We start from the raw sequence: 27167 nt of genomic DNA, 5'->3' as shown, positions 1-27167 counted from the left end.
AAAGCAGGAAAAAATATGCAATGGAAAAAAGACAGTCTCTTCAATAAATGGTGTTGGGAAAACTGGACAGCTATATACAGAAGAATGAAACTTGACTATCCTCTTACATCATACACAAAAATAAGCTCAAAATGGATGAAAGACCTCAATGGGAGACAGGAATCCATCAAAATCCTAGAGGAGGACATAGGCTGTAACCTCTTCGACATCGGCCATAGCAACTTCTTTCAAGACATGTCTCCAAAAGCAAGGGAAACAAAAGCGAATATGAACTTTTGGGACTTCATCAAGATAAAAAGCTTCTGCACAGCAAAGGAAACCGTCAACAAAACAAAGAGGCAACCCACAGAACGGGAGAAGGTATTTGCAAATGACACTACAGACAAAGGGCTGATATCCAAGATCTATAAAGAACTTCTCAAAATCAACACCAAAAAAAAAAAAAAAGCCAAAAAAAGGGCAGAAGACATGAACAGACACTTCTCCAAAGAAGACATACAAATGGCTAACAGACACATGAAAAAATGTTCATCATCATCAGCCATCAGGGAAATTCAAATCAAAACCACATTGAGATACCACCTCACACCAATTCAAATGGCAAAAATTGACAAGGCAAGAAACAACAAATGTTAAAGAGGTAGTGGAGAAAGGGGAACCCTCTTACACTGTTGGTGGGAATGCAAGTTGGTACAGCCACTTTGGAAAACAGTGTGGAGGTTCCTTAAAAAATTAAAAATAGACCTACCCAATGACCCAGCAATTGCACTCCTGGATATTTACCCCAAAGACACAGATGTAGTGAAAAGAAGGGCCATATGCACCCCAATGTTCATAACAGCAATGTCCACTATAGCTAAACTGTGGAAAGAGTGGAGATGCTCTTCAATAGACGAATGGATAAAGAAGATGTGGTCCAAAAATACAATGGAATATTACTCAGCCATCAGAAAGGATGAATACCCAGGTTTACATCAACATGGATAGGAGGAGATTATGCTAAGTGAAATAAGTCAAGCAGAGAAAGTCAATTATCATATGGTTTCACTTATTTGTGGAACGTAAGGAATAGCATGGAGGACATTAGGAGAAGGAAGGGAAAAATGAAGGGGGGGGGGGAAGGGGGAGACAAACCATGAGAGACTATGGACTCCGAGAAACAAACTGAGGGTTTTAGAGGGGAGGGCATGGGGAGACAAGTTAGCCCGGTGATGGATATTAAGGAGGGCCTGTATTGCATGGAGCATTGGGTGTTATACGAAATCAATGAATCATGGAACACTACATCAAAAACTAATGATGTATGATGTACTGTATGGTTACTAACATAACATAATAAAAAAAAAGAGGAAAAACTCAAGAGATAAAAACTTCATCCTAAAGTGTGCCCACTTTTAGCTGAAAGTATTCTTTTACAATTGCTTGCATATTTTATATTGGAATTATCCTAGAAAAAAAATTACTGGAAAGTAAAAAATACAGAAATATGTTCTTTACCATGGATATACATGCGATGCCATGAGTCTAACATTTATTTAGCTCCTCCAACCCTCCTTTTTTTTTTTTTTTTTGGCCTAGAGTTTCAGTAGGGACAATGAAAAGCCCACATAAACAAAATTCAGAATATCTACAGTAATGGAGAGGGAGGAGAAGGCAAATACTAGTTGATAATTAGGGTTTTGAGGTGATTCTCCAATATGATGACATAAGGCAACTTAGAAATATATTGACACATCATTGGTGTTATTACAGCTGGTGTTTGAACTAGTAAATATTAAGTAAGTCCCTATTATGAGCAAGTTAACTTGCCTAAGGTAGTGGGGGAGACAGACTTTGAACTATGCTGTATCATTCCACATGCTATGTCCTTTATAATTCTGTATGAGGGATTTTGCTTACTAATCCTTCATATTCATGTGACCTGGATACATATAAGTAGTTTGCTTTTAAAACAACTATGAATATGAAATACATAGGACAAATAATACATTATTTAAGTTGGTTTTAAATGTATGTTTCTTTTCAAATCAATGGGTGTCCAGAGTTGTTTGATCATTTATGACTATTGTTCCATTCTTTTCCCCTTTACTAGAGTTAAGAGGTATTGGGGGAGAAAAATGCTTGAGTAATCTCTTGGTTTGGATCATGAGACCTTAGGCACATCTCAGCAACAAAAGACAATCACTAAATTGTTAAACTTGATACAAGAAAGCTTTTCCCTTTCTTGAGATGGAGGGAGAAGAAAATGAAAAGAAGGAGATCAGTGAAAAGCAACAGCAGTTAGCAGGTTAGGAGACTAGATGAGGTGCTGGCTAGAGAAGGGATGAAGTCAGGACCTCCAAATTCCTTTACTGCCAGAGAAATTTTGAGAAAAATGGTATCTGAAAGATGAATTTTAAAATTGGAGCTATGCCATACTCTTTGAATCTTTTGAAATCTGTAATCTCTATTTCTCATAATGATCAGTGTGAATATGATTTTTAAAAAGGTAATATTTGTTTTAATTTTTTTTGAAACCAGTAAAAGGTATGAGTTCACAATTTGGTTGACACAGTGAAACACCAAAACAGCACATGTGGAAGTAGAAGGTAAAGGTAGAAAGGGATCATGGGGATGTTTAATGCTTCTACAAGCTGTGGAAATAGTGAGTTTAAGTCATTCAATCTAGAAAGGCAGGAAACTCAACAATAATTTCAACTGATACAGCACAATTGAAAGAGATTATCTGGGTGCCTGGGTGGCTCAGTGGGTTAAGTGTCTGCCTTTGGCTCAGGTCATGATCCCGGCGTCCCGGGATCAAGCCCTGAGTTGGGTTCCCTGCTCAGCAGAGAGGCTGCTTCTCCCTCCCCCTCTGCTGCTTCCTCTGCTTGTGTGCTCTCACTCTCTGTCAAATAAATAAATAAAATCTTAAAAAAAAAGATTACCAATGTAAGTTTAACAATTTTCTTTTCAGTTACAATTTTCAGACCATGAGTTTCCCAACTTTGCTTGAGAATACTGTAGTTTTCCTCATAAACCTCTTTGAAATTGCCATGTCCTTCAGCAATCTTACTATTACACTCAAATTCTTTTTAAAAGGTCATTTTTATTTGACTACAGTAGAGATATTATTGATTTACAGTTACAAGCAGGTTTTACCTAGCTCTATCCTTATTATGACTACAGATGTGGTGTTTTAATCCCAGACTCTCTCTCTTTTTTTTTTTGGTAGCACCAGTCAGAACCTCTGCTTTAGCATTCGTTATACTAATGCTAAAACGGTTCTCATTTTTTAGTGACTTCCTTAGAGGATGAAATGATCACTTTCATGTCTCAGCTCTCTTTCTCTATCAAAATTTTTTTTCATAGGTCTAGTCAGATTTGCTAAGTATCTTTTCAGGCTCCATCAGTATCTCTCTTCATTTTATTTATCTATCTATTTATTATTTATTTATTATTTTTCTTTTTTTCAAAAATTTTTAAAAAATTTTATTTTATTATGTTATGTCAGTCACCATATAGTACATCATTAGTTTTTTGATGTAGTGTTCCATGATTCATTGTTTGCATATAGTTAACATATAGTGTAGTATTGGTTTCAGGAGTAGAATTTAGTGATTCATCAACTTACATATAATAGCTAGTGTTCATCATAACTAGTGCCATTAATACCCATCACCCATTTAGCCAATCCCCCACCCACTTCCCTCCATCAACCCTTAGTTTGTTCTCTATTGTAAAGAGTCTCTTAGGGTTTGTTTCCCTCTCTCTCTCACTCTTTCTCTTTTTCCCTCCCTTCCCATATGTTCATCTGTTTTGTTTCTTAAATTCCACATGTGAGTGAAATCATATGGTATTTGTCTTTCTCTGGCTGACTTATTTTGTTTAGCATAAACCTCCCTAGCTCCATCCACATCATTGCAAATGGCAAGATTTCACTCTTTTTGATGGCTGAGTAGTATTCCATTGTGTGTATATGCATGTGTGTGTGTATGTATGTATGTATGTATGTATGTATACCACATCTTCTTTATACATTCATCAGTTGATGGACACTTGGACTATTTCCATAGTTTAACTTTTGTTGATAACTCTCTTAATTTTAAATCATGAATCTTCTTTATGGTTCTCACCCAAGAGAAGGGAGTTCTAAGCAGCCTCATTTCTTATTTTCACATATTCAGAGCAGTTGTGGTTAAGAGGAAAAAGCTTTGTGCTGGGGTTGGGGGCATAGATTCAGGTTCTGACTTCAGTTTCTACATCTACAAAATATCGTCTGAATACCTATTCTGGTGAGGATTAAACAAAATAACATGGGGCAGCATTTTGTAAATTATAAATGGCTATAGAAATTGTAGATATTATTTTTAAAAAAGAAAAATATTTCAGTCAAGAGTGTTCTGTATTGAACCAAACAATCTATCTCTTTTCCCTCTTAAACCCTCTGCCATTGGAACTTGAATACTAGGAGAAATCTTAGCTCCTTGGCAAGTAAATTGACCTGGGGAGCAGTCTTTCATCCTTCTTTGCCTCTTATGGGAAGGGTTAGAATCTTTGAATTTTTACTGAGATGATCAAAAAACTAGGGTTACAAAATGGGGTGTTGTGGAATTCCAAGAAAACATGAGAAAGCACAGCAGAAGGTAACTGACCCTTGTTGGAGTTAACAGCTCACAGTAATTTTTGGCTCTTTCCTTACTCTTTGAGAAGATGTATATAAATGTGATTTTACTTAAATGTATGTGAATAATATTTATTTAGAAAAACTCTGCTGTTCTAATTATAAGAATTTATCTGTCAGGAAATGTATATATATGTTTTGGAAATTGGATCTTAATAGCGTCATTAGTCATAGAAATATTAGTGCATGTGATATAACTGTTTTATATATCTGTACAATCTTTGAAGTTCACAGACTTTTAAAAATTAATTTTCCTTTACACATTTAGGAGTCTTCTGACATCTTCAACTGTTCTGTGAAGTCTGCTACAATATACTGTAAGTAAAGTGATTTCCTACTTTTTGGGGGAGAATATCTTGCTCTGCATTTGCCACATACATGCATCTTCATGCTTTCCAGTTTCAGATATAATGGGTAAATGTCACATACTTTAAAGTAGATACACAGACAACCCTCAGTTATTCATAGCAATGGAGAGAAGTAATATGGAAGTTGTGGCAAGTGCAAGTTTAGATATGTTGAATTAATTTGTCCTCTTTATGAAATCTTTCTTATTGGGGGCAAAATTTCAAGAAGTGCTTACATGCACCTTTAAAAGTGTTTAAAATAAATTAACAAAAGTAGATGTAACAACTATATGAATAAATAATAGTTTTAGGAATGAAAAGTGTACTAGTCACTATGCAAAATGCATAGCAACACTATTCGTAACTAGTGACTTGGCAGTTGAGGAATAAGAAGGTTGAAGGGAGATGACAGAATCTGGTAGGATACATTTGTGCTTTAAGTAAAGTTTTATTTCATTTTTTTTTTCACTTTGTGGAACTGTGAGCCAAGGTTTCTTTTTTTCCTAGCATAAAAGGGAAAATATTTAGACATATGGGTCACAAAAGCCACTTATGCTCAAAATACCTCCTCAACTTCATGATCAAAATATCTCTGGCATCATGAGGTCCTGGAAAAATCCAGAGTGTATTTTTCTGATTAGACCTGGGACAGTGTCCCAGTGGTCCTGTCATCCTTCCCTCCACCTGGCTGAGGTACATTCTCTGCACAGTGTGTGCAGTACTGTTTGGCTGCTGCTTCATTACTAAGTAGTGTCAGTTGCACATGTGGGCTGGCTGCAGGGGGCCTGGACCCATGGCATACTGTCTGAGTGGAGTTTTCCACTCGATGTTTGGTTTGGCCTAGTCCACGTGATGTCTTGCCAGACCTGCAAACTCCTGTCCGAATTCACTCATTCCTGGATGGGAAATATTCCTCATGCTGTTGTCAGAGAACGCTGATCTTTCACTGTAAACCTGGCAGGATGTCTGTTGGCCAGACCAAAGTATCAAGAAGCCAGATTTTTCTCTATGAAGGATGTGTCTGCAGTGGATGGTACTTGTTCTAGTAAAAGTATTTAAGGTTGTGGTGTTGGCCAGGTTTATCCACTTAAAAAATAAGAAACTCATAAATGTAGCACTGAAAAGCCCTCCATTTAAAATAATGGAGGCAATGACTGTTCCAGGTTGGCAGCCAAAGTAAAACGAGGTATGGTACAGGATGTTATCTTAGAAACAGAATTTTGTGTTTAGGTCTACAGTCTTAGAAAGTTAGCAAAATGTTCTTTTATAAAGCAAGCGTGGCTCATGGACAGCTGTGCCAAGGGTGTGGTGATCCTGGCACAGGCATCAGGGCTGAAAATTTACCCAGCCTTCTTGCACCTGTGAGGATGAATTGGTTTTTATATTTTATTCCTGTGTCAGGATCTCCCCTCCCCCCATTTTTTTGGATGTACTGTGTCTATGGCAAGTGAAGTCCATAAATTAAAAAAGTAGATATTTATTTCCTTTAACTAACATGGTACTGGGCATATAACTTAATATTGTGTAAAGTAAGTACACAGATCATATTATACAACATATAAATTTTCACAGAGTGAACACACTCATATTACTACTACTCATGACAAGAAATAAAGTAATTTTCAGTACCCCAAGAGCTCCTCTTGTGCCCTTCACAGTCACTACCCATTCCTCCTCTCCATAAATATTCTCCATCCAGTCTTTTGAATTTTATATAAATGGAATCATAAGGTATAATGTTTTGGGGGGAACTGGTTTTGTTTAAAATTAAGTTTATTTGATATACCCATTTTTGTAAATAGCAATAGTTTTTCATTTTTCATCATAGGTAACCTTCTGTTGTATGTATATAGCAAAATTATTGGTTTATTCTACTCTGAATGGCTATTTGGGTGGTTCCCAGTTTTGACTATTATAATTAATGCTGCTGTTATTATGTATGTATAGTTTTTAATGACCATTTGCATGCATTTCTGTTAGGTATTGAATTAAGTAGAATGTCTGGGTCATAGGATGTATATTTTACAATAATAGAGGATATTACTGAAGTTTTCCAAAGTAGTTGTATCATATTGTGCTTCAATAAGCTATATATGAGAACTCCGGGTTCTCTTGGTCATAGATATGTCTTACTGTTGTCAAGCTTTCCAATTTTAGCCATCCATACTTGTGAGGTGATATCTTGTTGCATTTCTTTAATGACTAATGTGGTTGTGCACTTTTTTATATCTTTAATGGTCATTTGTATGTGCCCCATCCCTTTTTTAATGATTCTTCAAGTTTCCTATGGGTTTATCATTTTCTTATTGATTTATGTGTTCTCAGATTATTTGGAATCAAATCCTTTGTTGATTATATGTTCTTCTCTTTCTATTGTCATGATCGTGTTTCTTGATGAAGAGATGATTAATGTATGTGTGTGTGTGTATCCTGCTTAAGAAATCTTCCTGTATTCCAAGGTCATGAATATATTATGCTACATTATCTTACAGAAGCTTTAGTCTTTTATTTTTACATCTTTATTTCTCTACTTTAAAATGTTCTTTTCATCTTTGTTTTTCAGCAGTTTTACTATGTTTTTGTTTTTTTCTTTTCACTGAACACTATATCAAAAACTATTGATGTACTATACAGTGGCTAACTGAACATATTTAAAAAAATAATAAAATGTTCATAAAAAAACAAAAAAACCCCACAACTTTGAAGTTTTAATCTTGGTAAATAAGAAAATGATGGTGCAACAATAACACTAATGGGGAGGTTTCTTGAATTTATCAATAGATCACACTAATCATTAGACTGTTGAAAACCATGTTCTTGGATTCCAGGGAAAAAGATCCAGGCTGAGAATACTGACTTGAGAATTAGCCATGCATTTAATAAGAAATTTCTTGAATGTAACTTTGTCTTGAAAGTGAAAGTAGACAGGAGATGACAAAATTGCAACAGCTAGCATGTGTCTCATAAGAAAAAAGGCTTACTTCTGAAGTAATTTTAACTATTTAATATTCTTAGTTTTACCCCCAATGAAATGGAGTTCTACATTGAGGAGATTATATATAATTATTAAAGGTGAGCAAAAATTATTTTTTGGTATATTAACTTAATCAAACCTAATGGGAATCATTTCTTAATAGACTGACATATAATTATTAGATAAAATGAACAACTACTTTCTTTTTTTCTGTCTCAAACAATGACACTTAAGTACGTGATATATTGATGAACTTAACCAGAATCCTAACTAAAAAGGATGGTGTGTCTTGTTGGAAATCATCAATTTAAACCTGGAGCCAGAATGGCAGAGTGTTTAAAAGCCCTGGTGTAGGTTCAAATCCTGATTTGTGGGATGGGCGTTAGTACCCTCATTTAATAATAACAATAAATAATAATAATATTAATAATGATACCTACCTTTTAGAACTTTGGGGGAATAGTTGAATTAATACATATACATTTCTTGGAATAATATCTGGTATATAATAATGGTAGCTAACATTTATTGAACACCTGTTATCTACCAAGAATTATTTTTAATAAGAAATTAAGGAATGTGGTTTTTTCTTTAAGTGTTTTTTATTGTTATGTTAAGAACCATACATTACATCATTAGTCTTTGATATAGTGTTCCATGATTCATTGTTTGTGCATAACACCCAGTGCTCCACATAGAATGTGCCCTCTTTAATACCCATTACCGTGCTAACTCATCCACCCATCCCCCTCCCATCTAGAACCCTCAGTTAGTTTTTCAGAGTCCATTGTCTCTCATGGTTCATCTCGCCTTCCAATTTCCCCCCCTTCATTCTTCCCCTCCTGCTATCTTCTTCTTTTTTTTTTTCTTAACATATATTGCATTATTTGTTTCAGAGTAACAGGTCTGTGATTCAACAGTCTTGCACAATTCACAGCGCTCACCATAGCAAATACCCTCCCCAATGTCTATCACCCAGCCACCCCATTCCTCCCACCCCACCCCCACTCCAGCAACCCTCAGTTTGTTTCCTGAGATTAAGAATTCCTCATATCAGTGAGGTCATATGATACATGTCTTTCCATGATTGACTTATTTCACTCAGCATAACACCCTCCAGTTCCATCCATGTCGTTGCAAATGCAAGATCTCATTCCTTTTGATGGCTACATAATATTCCATTGTATCTATATACTACATCTTTATCCATTCATCTGTCGATGGACATCTTGGTTCTTTCCACAGTTTGGCTATTGTGGACATTGCTGCTATAAACATCGGGGTGCACGTACACCTTTGGATCCCTACATTTGTATCTTTGGGGTAAATACCCAGTAGTGCAATTGCTGGGTCGTATGGTAGCTCTATTTTCAACTTTTTGAGGAACCTCAAAATGTTTTCCAGAGTGGTTGCACCAGCTTGCATTCCCACCAACAGTGTAGGAGGGTTCCCCTTTCTCCGCATCCCCACCAACATCTGTCGTTTCCTGACTTGTTAATTTTAGCCATTCGGACTGGTGTGAGGTGGTATCTCATTGAGGTTTTGATTTGGATTAGCCTGATGCCCAGCGATGTTGAGCACTTTTTTATGTGTCTGTTGGCCATTTGGATGTCTTGTTCGGAATAATGTCTGTTCATGTCTTCTGCGCATTTCTCGATTGGATTATTTGTTCTTTAGATGTTGAGTTTGATAAGTTCTTTATAGATTTTGGATACTAGCCCTTTATCTGATATGTCATTTGCAAATATCTTCTCCCATTCTGTCAGTTGTCTTTTGGTTTTGTGGACTGTTTCTTTTGCTGTGCAAAAGCTTTTTATCTTCATGAAATCCCAAACGTTCATTTTTGCCCTTGCTTCCCTTGCCTTTGGCGATGTTTCTAGGAAGAAGTTGCTGCAGTTGAGGTTGAAGAGGTTGCTGCCTGTGATCTCCTTTAGGATTTTGATGGACTCCTGTCTCACATTTAGGTCTTTCAACCAGTTTGAGTCTATTTTTGTGTGTGGTGTAAGGAAATGGTCCAGTTTCATTCTTCTGCATGCAGCTGTCCAATTTTCCCAAAACCATTTGTTGAAGAGACTGTCTTTTTTCCATTGGACATTCTTTCCTGCTTTGTCAAAGTTTAGTTGACCATAGAGTTGAGGGTCCGTTTCTGGGCTCTCGATTCTGTTCCATTGATCTATGTGTCTGTTTTTGTGCCCGTACCATACTGTCTTGATGATGACAGCTTTGTAATAGAGCTGGAAGTCCGGAATTGTGATGCTGCCAGCTTTGCTTTTCTTTTTCAACATTCCTCTGGCTATTCGGGGTCTTTTCTGGTTCCATACAGATTTTAGGATTATTTGTTCCATTTCTTTGAAAAAAGTGGGTGGTATTTTCATGGGGATTGCATTGAATGTGTAGATTGCTCTAGGTAGCATTGACATCTTCACAAAGTTTGTTCTTCCAATCCATGAGCATGGAACGTTTTTCCATTTCTTTGTTTCTTCCTCAATTTCTTTCATGAGTATTTTATAGTTTTCTGAGTACAGATCCTTTGCCTCTTTGGTTAGATTTATTCCTAGGTATCTTATGATTATGGGTGCAATTGTAAATGGGATCAACTCCTTGATTTGTCTCTCTTCTGTCTTGTTGTTGGTGTATAGGAATGCCAATGATTCTGTGCATTGCTTTTATATCCTGCCACTCTACTGAATTCCTGTATGAGTTCTAGCAGTTTTGGGGTGGAGTGTTTTGGGTTTCTCACATAAAGTATCATATCATCTGCAAAGAGTGAGAATTTGACTTCTTCTTTGCTGATTTGGGTGCCTTTGATTTCTTTTTGTTGTCTGATTGCTGTGGCTAGGACTTCTAATACTATGTTGAATAGCAGTGGTGAGAGTGGACATCCCTGCCGTGTTCCTGACCTTAGGGGGAAAGCTCTCAGTTTTTCCCCATTGAGAATGATATTCGCTGTAGGTTTTTCATAGATGGCTTTTATGATATTGAGGTATGTACCCTCTATCCCTATACTTTGAAGAGTTTTGATCAAGAAAGGATGTTGTTCTTTGTCAAATGCTTTTTCTGCATCTATTGAGAGGATCATATGAATCTTGTTCTTTTTTTGATAATGTATTGTATCACGTTGATTGATTTGCGGTTGTTGAACTGACATTGCAGCCCAGGGATAAATCCCACTTGGTTGTGGTGAATAATCCTTTTAATGTACTGTTGGATCCTATTGGCTAGTATTTTGGTGAGAATTTTTGCATCCATGTTCATCAAAGATATTGGTCTGTAATTCTCCTTTTTGATGGGGTCTTTGGTTTGGGGATCAAGATAATGGTGGCCTCATAAAATGAGTTTGGAAGTTTTCCTTCCATTCTATTTTTTGGAACAGTTTTAGAAGAATAGGTATTAATTCTTCTTGAAATGTTTGGTAGAATTCCCCTGGGAAAGCATCTGGCCCTGGACTTTTGTTTGTTGGGAGATTTTGATGACTGCTTCAATTTCCTTAGTCGTTATAGGTCTGTTCAGGTTTTCTATTTCTTCCTGATTCAGTTTTCGTAGTTGATACATCTCTAGGAATGCATCCATTTCTTCCAGATTATCTAATTTCTTGGCATAGAGTTGCTCATAATATGTTCTTATAATTGTTTGTATTTCTTTGGTGTTGGTTGTGATCTCTCCTCTTTCATTCATGATTTTGTTGATTTGGGTCATTTCTCTTTTCTTTTTGATAAGTCTGGCCAGGGGTTTATCAATCTTGTTAATTCTTTGAAAGAACCAGCTCCTAGTTTTGTTGATCTGTTCTACTGTTCTTTTGGTTTCTATTTCATTGATTTCTGCTCTGATCTTTATTATTTCTCTTCTGCTGGGTTTAGGCTTTATTTGCTGTTTTTTCTCTAGCCCCTTTAGGTGTAGGGTTAGGTTGTGTATTTGAGACCCTTCTTCTTTCTTGAGAAAGGCTTATATTGCTGTATACTTTCCTCTTAGGACTGCCTTTGCTGCATCCCAAAGATTTTGAACAGTTGTGTTTTCATTTTCATTGGTTTCCATGAATTTCTTTAATTCTTCTTTAATTTCCTGGTGGACCCATTCATTCTTTAGTAGGATGCTCTTTAGCCTCCATGTATTTGAGTTCTTTCCGACTTTCCTCTTGTGATTGAGTTCTAGTTTCAAAGCATTGTGGTCTGAATATGCAGGGAATAATACCAGTCTTTTGGTACCCGTGGAGACCTGGTTTATGACCTAGGATGTGATCTATTCTGGAGAATGTTCGATGGGTACTAGAGAAGAATGTGTATTCCATTGCTTTGGGATGGAATGTTCTGAATATGTCTGTGAAGTCCATTTGGTCCAGTGTGTCATTTAAAGTCTTTATTTCCTTGTTGATCTTTTACTTAGATGATCTGTCCATTTCAGTCAGGGGGGTGTTAAAGTCCCCCACTATTATTGTATTGCTGTCAATGTGTTTATTTGCTTTTGTTATTAATTGCCTTAAATAATTGGCTTGATTTTGTTATTAATTGGCTTGTGTAAGTGGCTGCTCCCATGTTAGGGGCATAGATATTTACAATTGTTAGATCTTCTTGATGGATAGACCCTTGAAGTAGGATATAGTGTCCTTCTGTGTCTCTTATTACAGTGTTTGGTTAAAATCTAATTTGTCTGATATAAGGATTGCCACCCCAGCTTTCTTTTGGTGTCCATTAGCATGGTAAATGGTTTTCCACCCCCTCACTTTCAATCTGGGGGTGTCTTTGGGTCTAAAATGAGTCTCTTGCAGACAGCATATTGATGGTCTTTTTTTTTTTATCCAGTCTGATAGCCTGTGTCTTTTGATTGGGGCATTTAGCCCATTTACATTCAGGGTAACTATTGAAAGATATGAATTTAGTGCTATTGTATTGCGTGTAAGGTGAGTGTTACTGCATATTGTCTGTGTTCCTTTCTGGCCTGTGTTACTTTTAGGCTCTCTCTTTGCTTAGAGGACCCTTTTCAATATTTCTTGTAGGGTTGGTTTCGTCTTTGCAAATTCCTTTAGTTTTTGTTTGTCCTGGAAGCTTTTTATCTCTCCTTCTATTTTCAATGACAGCCTAGCTGGATATAGTATTCTTGGCTGTGTATTTTTCTCGTTTAGTGCTCTGAAGATATCATGCCAGTCCTTTCTGGCCTGCTAGGTCTCTGTGGATAGGTCTGTTGCCAATCTAATATTTCTACCATTGTAGGTTACAGATCTCTTCTCCCGGCTGCTTTCGGGATTTTCTCTTTGTCTCTGATACTCGTAAGTTTTACTATTAGATGTCAGGGTGTTGACCTATTTTTACTGATTTTGAGAGGGGTTCTCTCTGCCTCCTGGATTTTGATGCCTGTTTCTTTCCCCAAATTAGGGAAGTTCCCTGCTATAATTTGCTCCAATATGCTTTCTGCCTCTCTCTCTCTTTCTTCTTCTGGGATCCCAATTATTCTAATGTTTTGTCTTATGGTATCACTTATCTCTCGAATTCTGCCCTCATGTTCCAGTAGTTGTTTATCTGTCTTTTTCTCAGCTTCTTTATTTTCCATCATTTGGTTCTATATCACTGGTTCTCTCTTCTGCCTCATTTATCCTAGCAGCTAGTGCCTGCATTTTTTATTGCACCTTATTAATAGCCTTTTTGATTTTAACTTGGTTAGATTTTAGTTCTTTTATTTCTCCAGAAAGGTTTCTCTAATAACTTCCATGTTTTTTTCAAGCTCAGCTATTATCTTTAATATCATGATTCTGAACTCTAGGTCCGACATCGTACTAATGTCCATATTGAGTAGGTCCCTGGCAGTCGGTACTGCCTCTAGTTTGTTTTGTTGAGGTGATTTTTTCTGTCTTGTCATTTTTTTTAAAGATTTTATTTATTTATTCATGAGAGACAGAGAGAGAGAGAGAGGCAGAGGCAGAGGGAGAAGCAGGCTCCCCGCTGAGCAGGGAGCCCAATGCGGGACTCGATCCCAGGACCCTGGGATCATGACCTGAGCCGAAGGCAGACACTTAACTGACTGAGCCACCCAGGCATCCCTCTGTCTTGTCATCTTGTCCAGAGGAGAATAGATGAATGAGAGAACAAAATGCTAACAGGGTAACAATGTCCCCAGAAAATATACTCTAAACAAATCAGAAAAGACCTGAAACCAGGGGAAAAGAAAGAGAAGGAAAGAAAGAAAGAAGAAAGAGGAAAAAAAAAAAGAAAAAGAAAAAAATAAAAACAAACAAATACAGAACAACAACAACAAAAAAAGCAGAATATGATCAAATATGACCAGGCTGGTGCATAGATCAGTGCCACACTCTAGATTTTGGGTGTATTTTGGTCTGTTAGAAGAAAATGCCTCCCAAATTTTAAAGAAAGAAAAACTTATATATGTACAAAAATAAGGGTTGATATGATGAAGGGATGGAATATGACTGTAAAGGTGAAAATTATAAAAAATTTTATAAAAGGAATTGATAAGATAAGAAGTTGTTTGAAAAAAGAGAAGAAGATTTAAAAAAAAAGAAAGAAAAAATAAAAGGGGAGAGAATGTGATCAGGCAGGAGACTAGAACAAAGCCATACACTAGAGATTTAGGGTCCATTTTGATCTGTTAGAAGAAACTGTATCTCAAAATTTTAAAGAGAGAACAGTTTATATATATATATATACCAAAAATAAGGGTAACTACTATGAAGGGATAGAATATGACTCTAAAAATGAAAAATAAAAAAAATTTTTTTAAAAAGGGATTGATAAGATGTTGGTTGAAAAAGGGAAAAAGAAAAATTCACACGCAAAAAAAAAGACAGTTAAAAAAAAGAAAATGAACTTTGAAAGACTAATGAATCATGGTAAAAAAGCCATGAATTCTATGTGCAGTATTCCCCTAGTGCTGGAGTTCTGCCGTTCTCATTGATCGGTAAACTTGGTCTTGGATGGCGGTTCTTGCTGATCTTCTGGGGGTGGGGCCTGTTGCCGTGGTTCCCAAATGTCTTTGCCGGAGGCGGAATTGCCCTGCCCTTGTCGGTCCGGGGTAAGCAAGCTGCTGGGCTTTGCTCTCAGGAGCTTTTGTTCCCTGCAAGCTCTCGGTACAGCTTTGGAGGACCAGGGTGAAAATGGTGGCCTCCCAGTCTCCTCCCCAGAGGAGCCAAGAACTGGGTGCCCTGTGCCTCAATGTGGCCCCAGAGAAAAGTCAATCACTCCTGTCTCCCCGGTCTCTGGCCGCACTCCATGGTCACCTGGCTTGTGACCGAGCATTTCTATCTCTGGCACCCGACTCGGTGTGGAGTCTCCAAACCCAGCAGATCCCTGTAGTGCACTCCCGCGCCGCTCCTCCCAGGGAGGAAGGGGAGTCTCCCCGGATCTGCTGCTTGTTGGGTCCCTGCTGGAGGAGCAGTGGCCCGACTGTGTCGCCGATCACAGTTTATGGCAACTCCGACCTGAGAGCCCACCCTCGGCTTCGTCTCTGCAGCCGGCTTCCCGGCTCTGATACCCAGGAGTTCTGCTGCACTCAGTCATCCCTGGTCTTTCTGTGACCCCGAGGGTCCTGAGACCACACTGTCCTGCGAGGGTTCCATCCCCCGCTTAGCCACTGGAGCGACGTCCCTCAGCAGAGCTGACTTCTAAAAGTTCCAGTCTTGTGCTCCGCTGCTGTATCACTTGCCAGAAGCAGTCAACAGAGGCCCCCTCCCCCACCGTCTATCCTCCCGAATATCGCCTCCGATTCACTTCTCCACAGGCCTACCTTCCAGAAAGTGGTTGCTTTTCTGTTCAGAGAGTTGTTGTATTCTTTTCTTCAATCTCCTATTGAGTTCGTAGGTGTTCAGAATGGTTTGATCCTTATCCAGCTGAATTCCTGAGACCAGATGAAATCCAGGTCTCCTACTCCTGCGCCATCGTGCTCCTTGTTTGTTTGTTTTATTTTGTGTTTATCCTGCTTGGATTTCATGGAGATTTTTAAATTTGTGGATTGATGTCTGCTGTTTTTGTAATATTGTTAGGCAACATCATATAAGATTTTTCCTCACTATCTCCTCTCCTTTTAGGACTTCAATAATTTGTCCAATAGATCTTTCATATACCTTTTCTTTATTTTTCATCTTTTCCTCTCTCTGTTCTTTAGTCTGGATGTTTTAAAGATTTTATTTATTTATTTGACAGAGAGAGACACAGCAAGAGAAGGAACACCAGCAGCGGGAGTGGGAGAGGGAGAAGCAGGCTTCCCACAGGGCAGGGAGCCCAATGTGGGGCTCAATCTCAGGACCCTGGGATCATGACCTGAGCCAAAGGCAGACGCTGAACGACTGGAGCCACCCAGGCGCCCCAGTCTGGTTATTTTAAATTGACCTAACTTCCAGTTCTAATTCTCTTATCTCCTGTTTAATGTCTATAAATTTCTTAATTTTAGTAATTGTCTTTTGCAGTCTAGAATTTTTGATTAGTTTCAGTTACTGGTCAATTTCTCCATTTTCTCATCTACTTTCTGAAAACATTAATCACAGCAGTTGTGTTAACATCCTTGTGTGAGAACTCCAAAGTTTGCATCATCTTGAATCTGTTTCCTTTTTTTTCTAAGTTTTTTCTTGATTTCTGAGCATTGAACTCTAGCCTACCATGCTTAATAATTAAAAAAATTAAATGCCAGAAATTGTATATGAAAAATCATAGAGATCAATTTGTGAAGTTCTACCTGATGTTATCTTTCTCCAGAGAGGATTTAGTGTTAATTTACTCTGCACTTTGAGCAGGAACAGATGACCTTTACCTGGTCTTGAATTGAACTGGTCAACACCGGATTTTTATGAGAGATTTGCCCTTAATCCTAAAGTCTGGCCTTTTCAAAGTCCTTTTGGAGGTCTGGGCCTTTTATCAGGGGCTGTCTGATTTGCAGGCCCCTGAACTCCAGTTTTTATCCCCTTAGTCTCATTAGACTGTTCAAAACTCAATTCATGTTTTTAGCATTTGGCTATTATTTCTGCTTTGCCTCTTACCCTCTTTATCCTGCCATTCTTGTAGCCTAACAAATATCTCAAAGGGAAAAGTACTACATTGTACCTCCCTTCTCTCCAGGATCTTGGATACGCAAATGATTCTGTTTTCAAACACTTTTTTTTTCCCCAACTTTTCCAATTATCTCCGATTAAGCCTGTGGAAATTTTGCTCTGCAGCTAGCCACTCCACCAACACCAGGAGCAGGAAATCCTGTAGGCTTTTTCTATGACAGGGAGGAGTGAACTAGGTTTATTGTTGTATTGTCAGTGACTTCTACAATCCTCAATACATGAATATGCTCAGAAATTTTTTCAATGAATAAAAATACGCAAGAGAAACAGAAACAGGCCCATTCTAAAGGGGACATTTTTGGCTTAATGAAATAGCTAAGAGTTAGTCAAGATTCTTTAATGCTTAGTTTAATGCCAACGTATTTCATAGAATCTTTCTTCACAACTTGAATTCTCTTTTATCTTTTTCCCCCTCTGTAAAACATTTGGAACCCATTCTACAATTTATCTCCTAGTCTTATATTGTCTTAATAGTATGTTTGATGTTATAAGCTGGCAAATATGTCTGTGATATTAGCATTAGGTAAACTCTACAAAACAGGCTCTGTTACATTTCTGCTACATTCTTCAATATATCTCAAGTGGTGCTAAACACACTGATGTGATAATTCTTTAAAAATTTAAGAGGCAATCAAAATTGAAGTGCTACATTCTACACTCAAAGGATTCATATAATGTATATCTCAGTATATATTTTTTAAATTAAAATTTCAGATGTGTACATTTAGTAGATTTTGTATAGATTTTGATGTGTAGATTTTTTTGGGTAGGCTGCATGCAGAGCACGAAGTTCATGATTAAGTGTCCCAGTGTTCTATCAGTGTCATTCAGTTGCCACCATGGCCCGATTAGAGGAAGACAGAATCATCATTGTTATGAGTAAGGAGATCTATTTACTGTGTGCTTAAAATGTGATGGATGCCATGGCAATTATTTTACATAAATTGTCTCATTTAATCATAATAATCCAATTCAAAGATACTATTATTATCCCAAATTTTAGGTAAGGAAACTGAGGCAGAAAAAGGTGAAGTCACTTTCCCAAGGTTATAGAGCTAGCAAGTGGAAAAGTGCTTGGATAGTGCTTGTGGTAGTAGGAAGCCCTAACAAAGTATATTACTCTGTTGTACTTTCCATTGGAAATTCTCCAGTCCCTTGTCCTGGTAATGAAGGGGAAGCAGAGAGAGAGGTATGATTCAGTTTATTGTCTCATTGCCCTCAACACAGCAATACTGAAGAGGAGGGGAAGGAATGCCTATTTTGAAGTTTTCTTTCATCTTAGGCATATATAATTATCTGTAGGAAAGATGTTTTACAATAAGCATGAGGATTTGGTTCAACAATTTGTTTCTTTCATATCCTGAGTTCTTTTGTTTCTTCATTTTTCACTGGAAAGTTTTGTTATACGCAGGAAATTTATAACGTAATGTTGAAAGTGCCAAAGGACACTAAAAGAATCAAATGGGAGGGGGCACCTGAGTGGCTCAGTCAGTTAGGCCTCTGACTCTTGATTTTGGCTTGGGTCATGATCTCAGTGTCCTGAGATTGAGCCCTGTGTTGGGCTCTGCACTCTGTGGACAGTCTGCTAGAGATTCTCTCCCTTTGCCTCTCCCCACATTCTCGGTCAAATAAATAAATAAATAAATAAATAAATAAATAAATATGTTTAAAAAAGAATCAAATAGGGTAAAAATATCAGTGACAGACTAAAACATTAGGCTTCTTTAGTTGAGAAGAATAAAAGTTGAGTTGTACCTCTGAAACAAATAATACATCATATGTTAAAAAAAAGAAGATAGTAGGAAGGGAAGAATGAAGGGGGGGAAATCGAAGGGAGAGATGAACCATGAGAGACTATGGACTCTGAGAAACAAACAGGGTTCTAGAGGGGAGGGGGTGGGGGGATGGGTTAGCCTGGTGATGGGTATTAAAGGGGACACGTAATGCATGGAGTACTGGGTGTTATATGCAAACAATGAATCATGGAACACTACATCAAAAACTAATGATGTAATGTATGGTTATTAACATAGCATAATAATAAAAAAAAGTTGAGTGAATGTCTTTAAAGTCTAGAAAATCACAGTTTTTTTAAGTTAAAAATAACAATACATGAAAGAATAATGTTGGTAACATTTGAAATGTTTAGAGAAGGGAAAAATCATGGGTTTTCATTAGGAAGAATTGAGAACCAGTTAGCTATATGAAAGTGATAGAGGAGTCTGTTTTCACAGAAATTCCAAAATTGGAAAAGTGAAGATTGTGATGGGTTTTGTTTTTATTGGATTGATTGTAAGAGTGGAGGAGCATCTCTGTTTCAGAATTATGGAGATAAATAATGTCCTGAGGATAACTGGGAACTTAAAAACATGCAAACAGGGCAATGCATACTTTCAGGCCACTGCTGGTTATGAAGTGTAGGCCTTTCAGGAGAGTGGATTTTAATTCAGCTCATGTGAGTCTAGGTTAATCTCATTCCTCTAAAATATTTTCTTCATTCAACACAGTTATGGTAAAGTTCAGTGGTGGATATAAAAATAACAGTAACTTAAAAAAGTTAGAAAATGATTTTTCTCTCACACAAAAGTAGGATCAGGCATGTTATGGTAGCTTTGCTTTATAAAACATTCAAGACTCAAGGCTTTTTCTAGCTTACTGTTTTTCTATGATAGCCTCTATTCCCAAGTCACCTCCTGGTCCACAATGGCTTCTTCCCCCGTTAGTCAGCATGTTCATATTCTAGCTAGCAAGTAAGAGAGAGGACAGAGGAGAAGAGAGGATCATGTGCCAGCTACCTTTTAAGGAAAGTTTTCAAAATTTCAATAAATTTGTGCTTATATCTTACTGACTTGAAGAATCAGGTCACTTGGACAAATCTACTTGTAAAGGAGTCTTTATTTTGGGTGGTAAAATGCCCACTTAAAAATCAGGTGTTCTGTGGGAGAACAGAATAATTTTTGGAGGAAATTAGTATTTAATTAGTATTCTCAAGAATATAGGGTCTCTTAAGATCATAAGTATTCTGGTTGCCCTTTTATAGGTAAATTTAGTTTTCAGTTGCCTTATGATCCTTCTAACAATCATAGTAATCTGGGCTGCGTAGAAATAGAAATGGAAGTGGAAATGAGTAGAAATGTTGCATGCTTTGGTTTTCAACACAGTAGAAACTGTGTTAGAATCTAACAGTAACTGTTTTAGAATCAACATCTTCACGATGAATTATAGGTATAGGTAGGTAAAAAGTTGTCCTCTGCCTACTCTGTTCTTCCTATTTTGTGAAGTGCAAGAATTCAGGATGTTTTCAGGTCACTTAACAAATTTTCAAATGTTTTCTGAAAACATTTGATTCTTCTAATATACATGAGAAACTAATGAAGGAATGTGCCTTTTTCTTCCTAAATGGCTTCTTTAAGGTAAATATTTGATCAAAATCATGATTATAATTACCTACTATGTTATAGTCACTGTGTTAAGTGCTTGACACACATTATATCTTTTAAAACTCTCAACAATCCTGGAAGGTAGGTATTTTTGTGTCCTTGTTAGAGCTGTGAATACTGATGTTAGAGATTTAAGAAACTTATCCCAAATCTCAAAAGTCATGTCAGGGTTGGGATTAAAATTCAATTCAAAATCTGTACCTTTAATCACTATACTGTACTGATTTTAATTTTCTGCCCTCTCTTAAAATAAATTAACATTGGTTAAAAAGAAAAGAGATAGTTTTCCATTAGAGATAAGTATGTATTTTTTGCCTGAAATATTACACTACTGTCTATATACACACATACTACACACACACAAACACACACACACAACCCCCATGTGGGTCATTGCAATATAAAACATTTTTTCTGAGCATCTGAATTATTGTCAAAACTGTCTTTTGGATATGTTTATAAGGCCAGATTTATAAGTTTATAAGTTTCATAGATGAAAACTTTTAGATATTCAGTTATTACCCATGGATTTTGGGGCTTTGTGAAAATATACAGTGCAGAAAATTTCTGCAAGTCTAGCAGAAATAAACTTTATGGGGATAGACTGGGTAGAAAAATTAATGGAGAGTATAAAGCCACTGCAGAGTCCTTGGATTACTGGTGGATTTGAAAATGAACAGGTATTTGCAAGAACCGTAGTTTGACTGCTTATTATACTTTGCTCTCTTCTCTGATCACATTACATGATGTAACCCAATGAATCAGAAATTGGATCTGTATGGGGAGATGTGGATGACCACAATTCCCTACTAGTCACTGCTTCTACAAATGAGGTATTCCAACATTCCAGGAATCATTTTGGAAATCAACCAGAACTCAAGATTTGTTAGGAAAGTTTGCTAAAATGCTTACAGATAGAGCATATAGTGCTGATCTGATGCCTGCCCCAGAGATTTCTGCACCTGACCTCCAAATAACCTTCTGGATTGAAGTCCTTTGTCTTACACAGTCCTGCTTGCTGTCCTCACTTCAAAAATGCACTGTATCTCCATGATGACAGTATTTGTTCTCAGGGACATAACTATCTTAAATTCTACTGTCTGTATGCCTCTAAGAACTGTTGTCTGTGTTATGTATATCTGCATTTATAAAGCAGAACCTGATCTAGCTGGTGGGATTTACTCATGAATGAGGGATAGTACTGACATTTACATGCTCTCTATTCTTACAGTAGTTTCTGAGATTTTGTTTTCATTACATATAGCAGCTTTTGATTTAGATATAAATTAATATTCTCTTAGTGTGTTTGTTGGACTGTTAGCACCGAAATCACCAAAGGTGCTCATTAAAAAGGTAGGATCTTATGCACCATTCAGAACTTATGGAAGCAGAATGTCTGAGAATAGGGCTCAGAATCTGTATTTTAAAGAAGTTTCCCAGATGATTTGATGCACATTAAAGTTTGTAAACTGCTACCTTGTAGGAATAAGTACCTGTGTCAAGGTGTTTGACATAAGGTGCTTAGAATTGACATTATTCCTTCTTATTTTATAGGAATTCCTTCCTTTTCTCCTTATCTTCATTTTTTTCTCTCCCCAAATATAACAGAAATTTTTGGAAAAATCTGTGACCATAGGGAATTTCAAGATCTATTCTACAGCTATCTTTTGACATTCAATACATATTAGATCTGGGGCTGATCATATATAATGGGATGTTTAAATGATTTGAAATTTAGGACACTGCCAGGTTTCTCCTTTCTGAGGGATCAAACCTTTTAGCCTTCCTTGGCACCACCATTTTGCTCCTCTCAGAAATGAGGGAATTTTCTATTTATATTAAAAAAAATGTCATGTCCTTGTGTTACATGATGGCTTTCACACTTATCCAGTTACAGAGTACATGGCAAACATAAGGTTCTAAAAATCTTTCAAATTCAAAATAGTTATGTATTGTATATATAATTATATAGTAGTTTATGTTGAATACTATCTGCTTTGGTGAAGAACTAAATTTTTGGATTACAATATTTTGATAGTGGAATGCTTCCTTTAGATTCTTGTGGTTTGAGATTCAAAGGAGAGAAACAGGGGAAAATATTATTAGTAGTCAATAAGTTTCTATGATTCATCAGTGTTACCTCTGAAAGAAAAGCATTCAGGATGGTATTCATACCTTTTTGCAATGCTCAATTGGCATGTTGATATCTAAATGTAGCTCTAACAAAAATAATTGTGGGTATGTTGCCTGAATCTGACATAATATGGTAGCTGTTTCTGTGAGACAGTTGCCATAAATACTAGCCTAGACAATCTGTATATCACATTTCCCAGGCTGTGATCATTGTCTCGGAGTGAGTGTATGATCCAAGCTGATAAAATCAGCATGAGTCTCAGAGCTCTTGGGGACCTACTGGAGAAGTGGCTCTCTTTTTCTGCTGTAAAGATGTGAGATCATGGTTGTTAAGCTTGTCTCCATAAGGTGAGAGCCAGTTTGGATAATGCAGCCAACCTAGATAAGGGGAGCCAAAAGATGAAGACAAAGGAACCAGTTTTGGGTGAAAACATTTAAATTCCTGCATCAAAAATCACTTGAAGGCAAATGTATGTCTGAGGTTTTCAGTTGTATGAGCTAATACATTCACTTTTGTTTGTTTGTTTGTTTGTTTCTTTAAGTCAGGGTGCATGCGTGTGTGTGTGTGTGTGTGTGTGTGTGTGTTCCAGTTGGCAACTGAAAGAGTCCTAACTGATTTACCTTCTACCAGTGCTTATCACATTTCATTATTATTGCTTAGCCTAGGTAAGATGTGACTTCCTTGCTGGACTGTCACCTCCATGAGGGCAAGGTCCTGTCTCTCTTGTCTGCTGTTGTGTCCCCAGTACCTACCACAATTCTAGCAGAGAGTAAGCATGCAATAAACATTTTAAAATGTGAATATACAATTTATTATACTTTTTGATAAGGCTAATATTACAACATTTTCGTGTTATAACAATTTGTTCCTCTATGTTCCTTAAAGAAAAAAACACCCCTACGTCCCACCTCCAATTTCTCTATCTTTTGTACTGATCATGATACAACATCTTGCTACCCAAATTATTTTCTTCTCTACCTTACTATAGCATTAAAATGAATCAAAGCAAATCTTTTTTTTGCCTATTAATTTTTTAACCAGTTACTTCCTGCTTTTTTAAGCCATTCCTTTGTCTGTGTCCATACAACATTTTATTTATATTTCGACTGCAACAGATTTTATGGTGTATTATAATTAATAGTTTATGCTTTGCTCCTCTTTGTTCCTCAAATTATATATTCCTTGAAAATAGCAAATCTTTTTTTTTACTTTTATATTGCCAGTGCTATTATAACATTCTACATTTGTGTTTTAAAAATGCAGGCATTTTTCTTTAGTTTCTGGCTCTACTCTCTTTAATGTTTTATGCCATTAGAAACATACCTGAACTGAATATTCCTGGAATTTTTGTATTCCCATTTGAGGGTTGTCATCTATGTGGTTAACTCATCAATTGGCATATGGGTATTTACTACAAAAGGGACTCTAGCAATGGCAAAATTACTGTGGAGGGAGGCTTGAAAAAATTAGATCTTAACAGTAACCATTCATAAGCACCAATTTTGATAATTACTTGGAAATAATAGTTAGCCCATATGAAAATGGAAATACAAAATCCAAGAACTAAACTGTAAAAGTGGAAACCCTTGAGAATGTTCAAAGTAAGGAAAGAGCCCTTGTGTTAAAGATATTTTGGACTACCTAGGCTTTCAAAAATGCTTCATTGATAGTGAGGTTCTAGTGGTAGTGACTGTTTTATTGCCTATTGAATGGTCATTCCCCAGCCCTTTCTTGACAGAGAACACACATCTGTTCAGGGAATGCACAGGTAATGCATTCGGAAGTAAGTGCTTAGGAAGGTAGTTTCCTCTTCCAGCAGTGGAGAGGCCATGTTTTGAGCCAGTTATGGGAATGTCATACTTCCCTGCCAATGACTTTTCTAATGATGAGCATGTAACCCAGCCCAGACTAATGAGATATAGGGGGAATTCCATCTGAGGATTATGGGAAAAGTTTTCTTTCCTAAGAGAGAGAGAGAAGAGAGAGAGAGAGAACCCACCAACCTTTTGCAATATATCATAGAATCCAAGGTGAATATTAAATATTAAGGAAAAAGAAATAGGTAAATATTAAAAGAGAATCTATCAAAAAGGGATTTTTTTATAAATTGGGAACTATTCAGTGGTGGCAGCTGGCTATAGTTCTAAGATAGCTGGCCCTAGGAAATAATAGACTGTTGCTCTACTTGTTATCAGAAAGTCCTCACCCTGAGATGTAACCAGTCTAAGAGAATTTATGAACTTAGATATTGGTAATAGCTGCATGATATAACTGAAAGAAGAAAGATGTGGTAATATTAAGTATAAATAAATGGGATATGATTTTTTTTATTCCAGATAAAGAGGATAGAAAGTAAAAAAATGTCATTATATGTTCAGTATAATGGTTGACCCATTCATTCTTTAGTAGGATGCTCTTTAGCCTCCATGTATTTGAGTTCTTTCCGACTCTCCTCTTGTGATTGAATTCTAGATTCAAAGCATCGTGGTCTGAAAATATGCAGGGCATGATCCTAATGTTTTGGTACTGGTTGCGACCTGATTTGTGACCTAGGATGTGATCTATTCTGGAGAATGTTCCATGGGCACTAGAGAAGAATGTGTATTCTGTTGCTTTGGGATGGAATGTTCTGAATATATCTGTGAAGTGCTTTTGGTACAGTGTGTCATTTAAAGTCTTTATTTCCTTGTTGATCTTTTACTTAGATGATCTGTCCATTTCAATGAGGGGCTGTTAAAGTCCCCCACTATTATTGTATTGTTGTTGATGTGTTTTTTTTTTTTTTTTTTTGCTTTTGTTATTAATTGGCTTATATAATTGACTGCTCCCATGTTAGGGGCATTGATATTTACAATTGTTAGATCTTCTTGTTGGATAGACCCTTTAAGTAGGCTATAGTGTCCTTCCTCATCTCTTACTACAGTCTTTGGTTTAAAATCTAATTTGTCTGATATAAGGATTGCCACCCCAGCTTTCTTTTGATGTCCATTAGCATGGTAAATGGTTTTCCACCCCCTCACTTTCAATCTGGGGGTGTCTTTGGGTCTAAAATGAGTCTCTTGCAGACAGCATATCGATGGGTCTTTTTTTTTTATCCAATCTGATAGCCTGTGTCTTCTGATTGGGGCATTTAGCCCATTTACATTCAGGGTAACTATTGAAAGATACGAATTCAGTGACGTATTGCATGTAAGGTGACTGTTACTGCATATTGTCTGTGTTCCTTTCTGGCCTGTGTTACTTTTAGGCTCTCTCTTTGCTTAGAGGACCCCTTTCAATATTTCTTGTAGGGCTGGTTTCATGTTTGCAAATTCCTTTAGTTTTTGTTTGTCCTGGAAGCTTTTTATCTCTCCTTCTATTTTCAATGACAGCCTAGCTGGATATAGTATTCTTGGCTGCATATTTTTCTCATTTAGTGCTCTGAAGATATCATGCCAGTCCTTTCTGGCCTGCTAGGTCTCTGTGGATAGGTCCGTTGCCAATCTAATATTTCTACCATTGTAGGTTACAGATCTCTTCCCCCGAGCTGCTTTCAGGATTTTCTCTTTGTCTCTGAGGCTCATAAGTTTTACTATTAGATGTCAGGGTGTTGACCTATTTTTATTGATTTTGAGCGGGGTTCTCTGTGCCTCCTGGATTTTGATGCCTGTTTCCTTCCCCAAATTAGGGAAGTTCCCTGCTATAATTTGCTCCAATATACTTTCTGCCCCCCTCTCTCTTTCTTCTTCTTCTGGGATCCCAATTATTCTAATGTTTTGTCTTATGGTATCACTTATCTCTCGAATTCTTCCCTTGTGATCCAGCAGTTGTTTATCTGTCTTTTTCTCAGCTTCCTTATTTTCCATCATGCGGTCTTCTATATCACTAATTCTCTCTTCTGCCTCATTTATCCTAGCAGTTAGTGCCTCCATTTTTTATTGCACCTCATTAATAGCCTTTTTGATTTCAACTTGGTTAGATTTTAGTTCTTTTATTTCTCCAGAAAGGGTTTCTCTAATAACTTCCATGTTTTATTCAAGCCCAGCTAGTATCTTTAAAATCATCATTCTGAACTCTAGTTCCGATATCTTACTAATGCCCGTATTGATTAGGTCCCTGGCAGTCAGTACTGCCTCTTGTTCTTTTTGTTGAGGTGATTTTTTCCATCTTGTCATTTTGTCCAGAGGAGAATAGATGAATGAGAGAACAAAATGCTAACAGGGTAAGAGCGTCCCCAGAAAATACACACTAAACAAATCAGAAATGACCTGAAACCGGGGGGAAAGAAAGAGAATGAAAGAAAAAAAAGAAAAAGAAAAAGATAAAAACAAACAAACAAAAACAAAACAAAACAAACCAGAATATGATCCAATATGATCAGGTTGGTGCATAGATCGGTGCCACACACTAGATTTTGGGTGTATTTTGGTCTGTTACAGGAAAGTGCCTCCCAAAATTTTAAAGAAAGAAAAACTTATATATGTACATATATATGTACAAAAGAAGGGTTAATATGATGAAGGGATGGAATATAACTGTAAAGATGAAAATTATAAAAGGAATTGATAAGATAAGAAGTTGGTTCAA

At 36.9% G+C, this 27167-nt stretch overlaps 1 long non-coding RNA gene across 1 annotated transcript in view; it reads left to right on the top strand.

Annotated features, from left to right (window-relative positions):
• The first annotated feature begins 4935 nt into the window (after nucleotides 1-4935).
• Nucleotides 4936-27167, top strand: part of LOC113920693 — a 222454-nt gene continuing 200222 nt past the window's right edge. Inside the window, exon 1 of the long non-coding RNA XR_003519346.1 lies at nucleotides 4936-4977. This is a non-coding gene — a long non-coding RNA (uncharacterized LOC113920693). The remainder of the gene's footprint in view (nucleotides 4978-27167) is intronic.

The sequence above is a fragment of the Zalophus californianus genome, chromosome 3 (assembly GCF_009762305.2).
Source record: "Zalophus californianus isolate mZalCal1 chromosome 3, mZalCal1.pri.v2, whole genome shotgun sequence".
Classification (NCBI taxonomy): domain Eukaryota; kingdom Metazoa; phylum Chordata; class Mammalia; order Carnivora; family Otariidae; genus Zalophus; species Zalophus californianus.
This window is presented reverse-complemented; position numbering and strand designations above follow the sequence as displayed.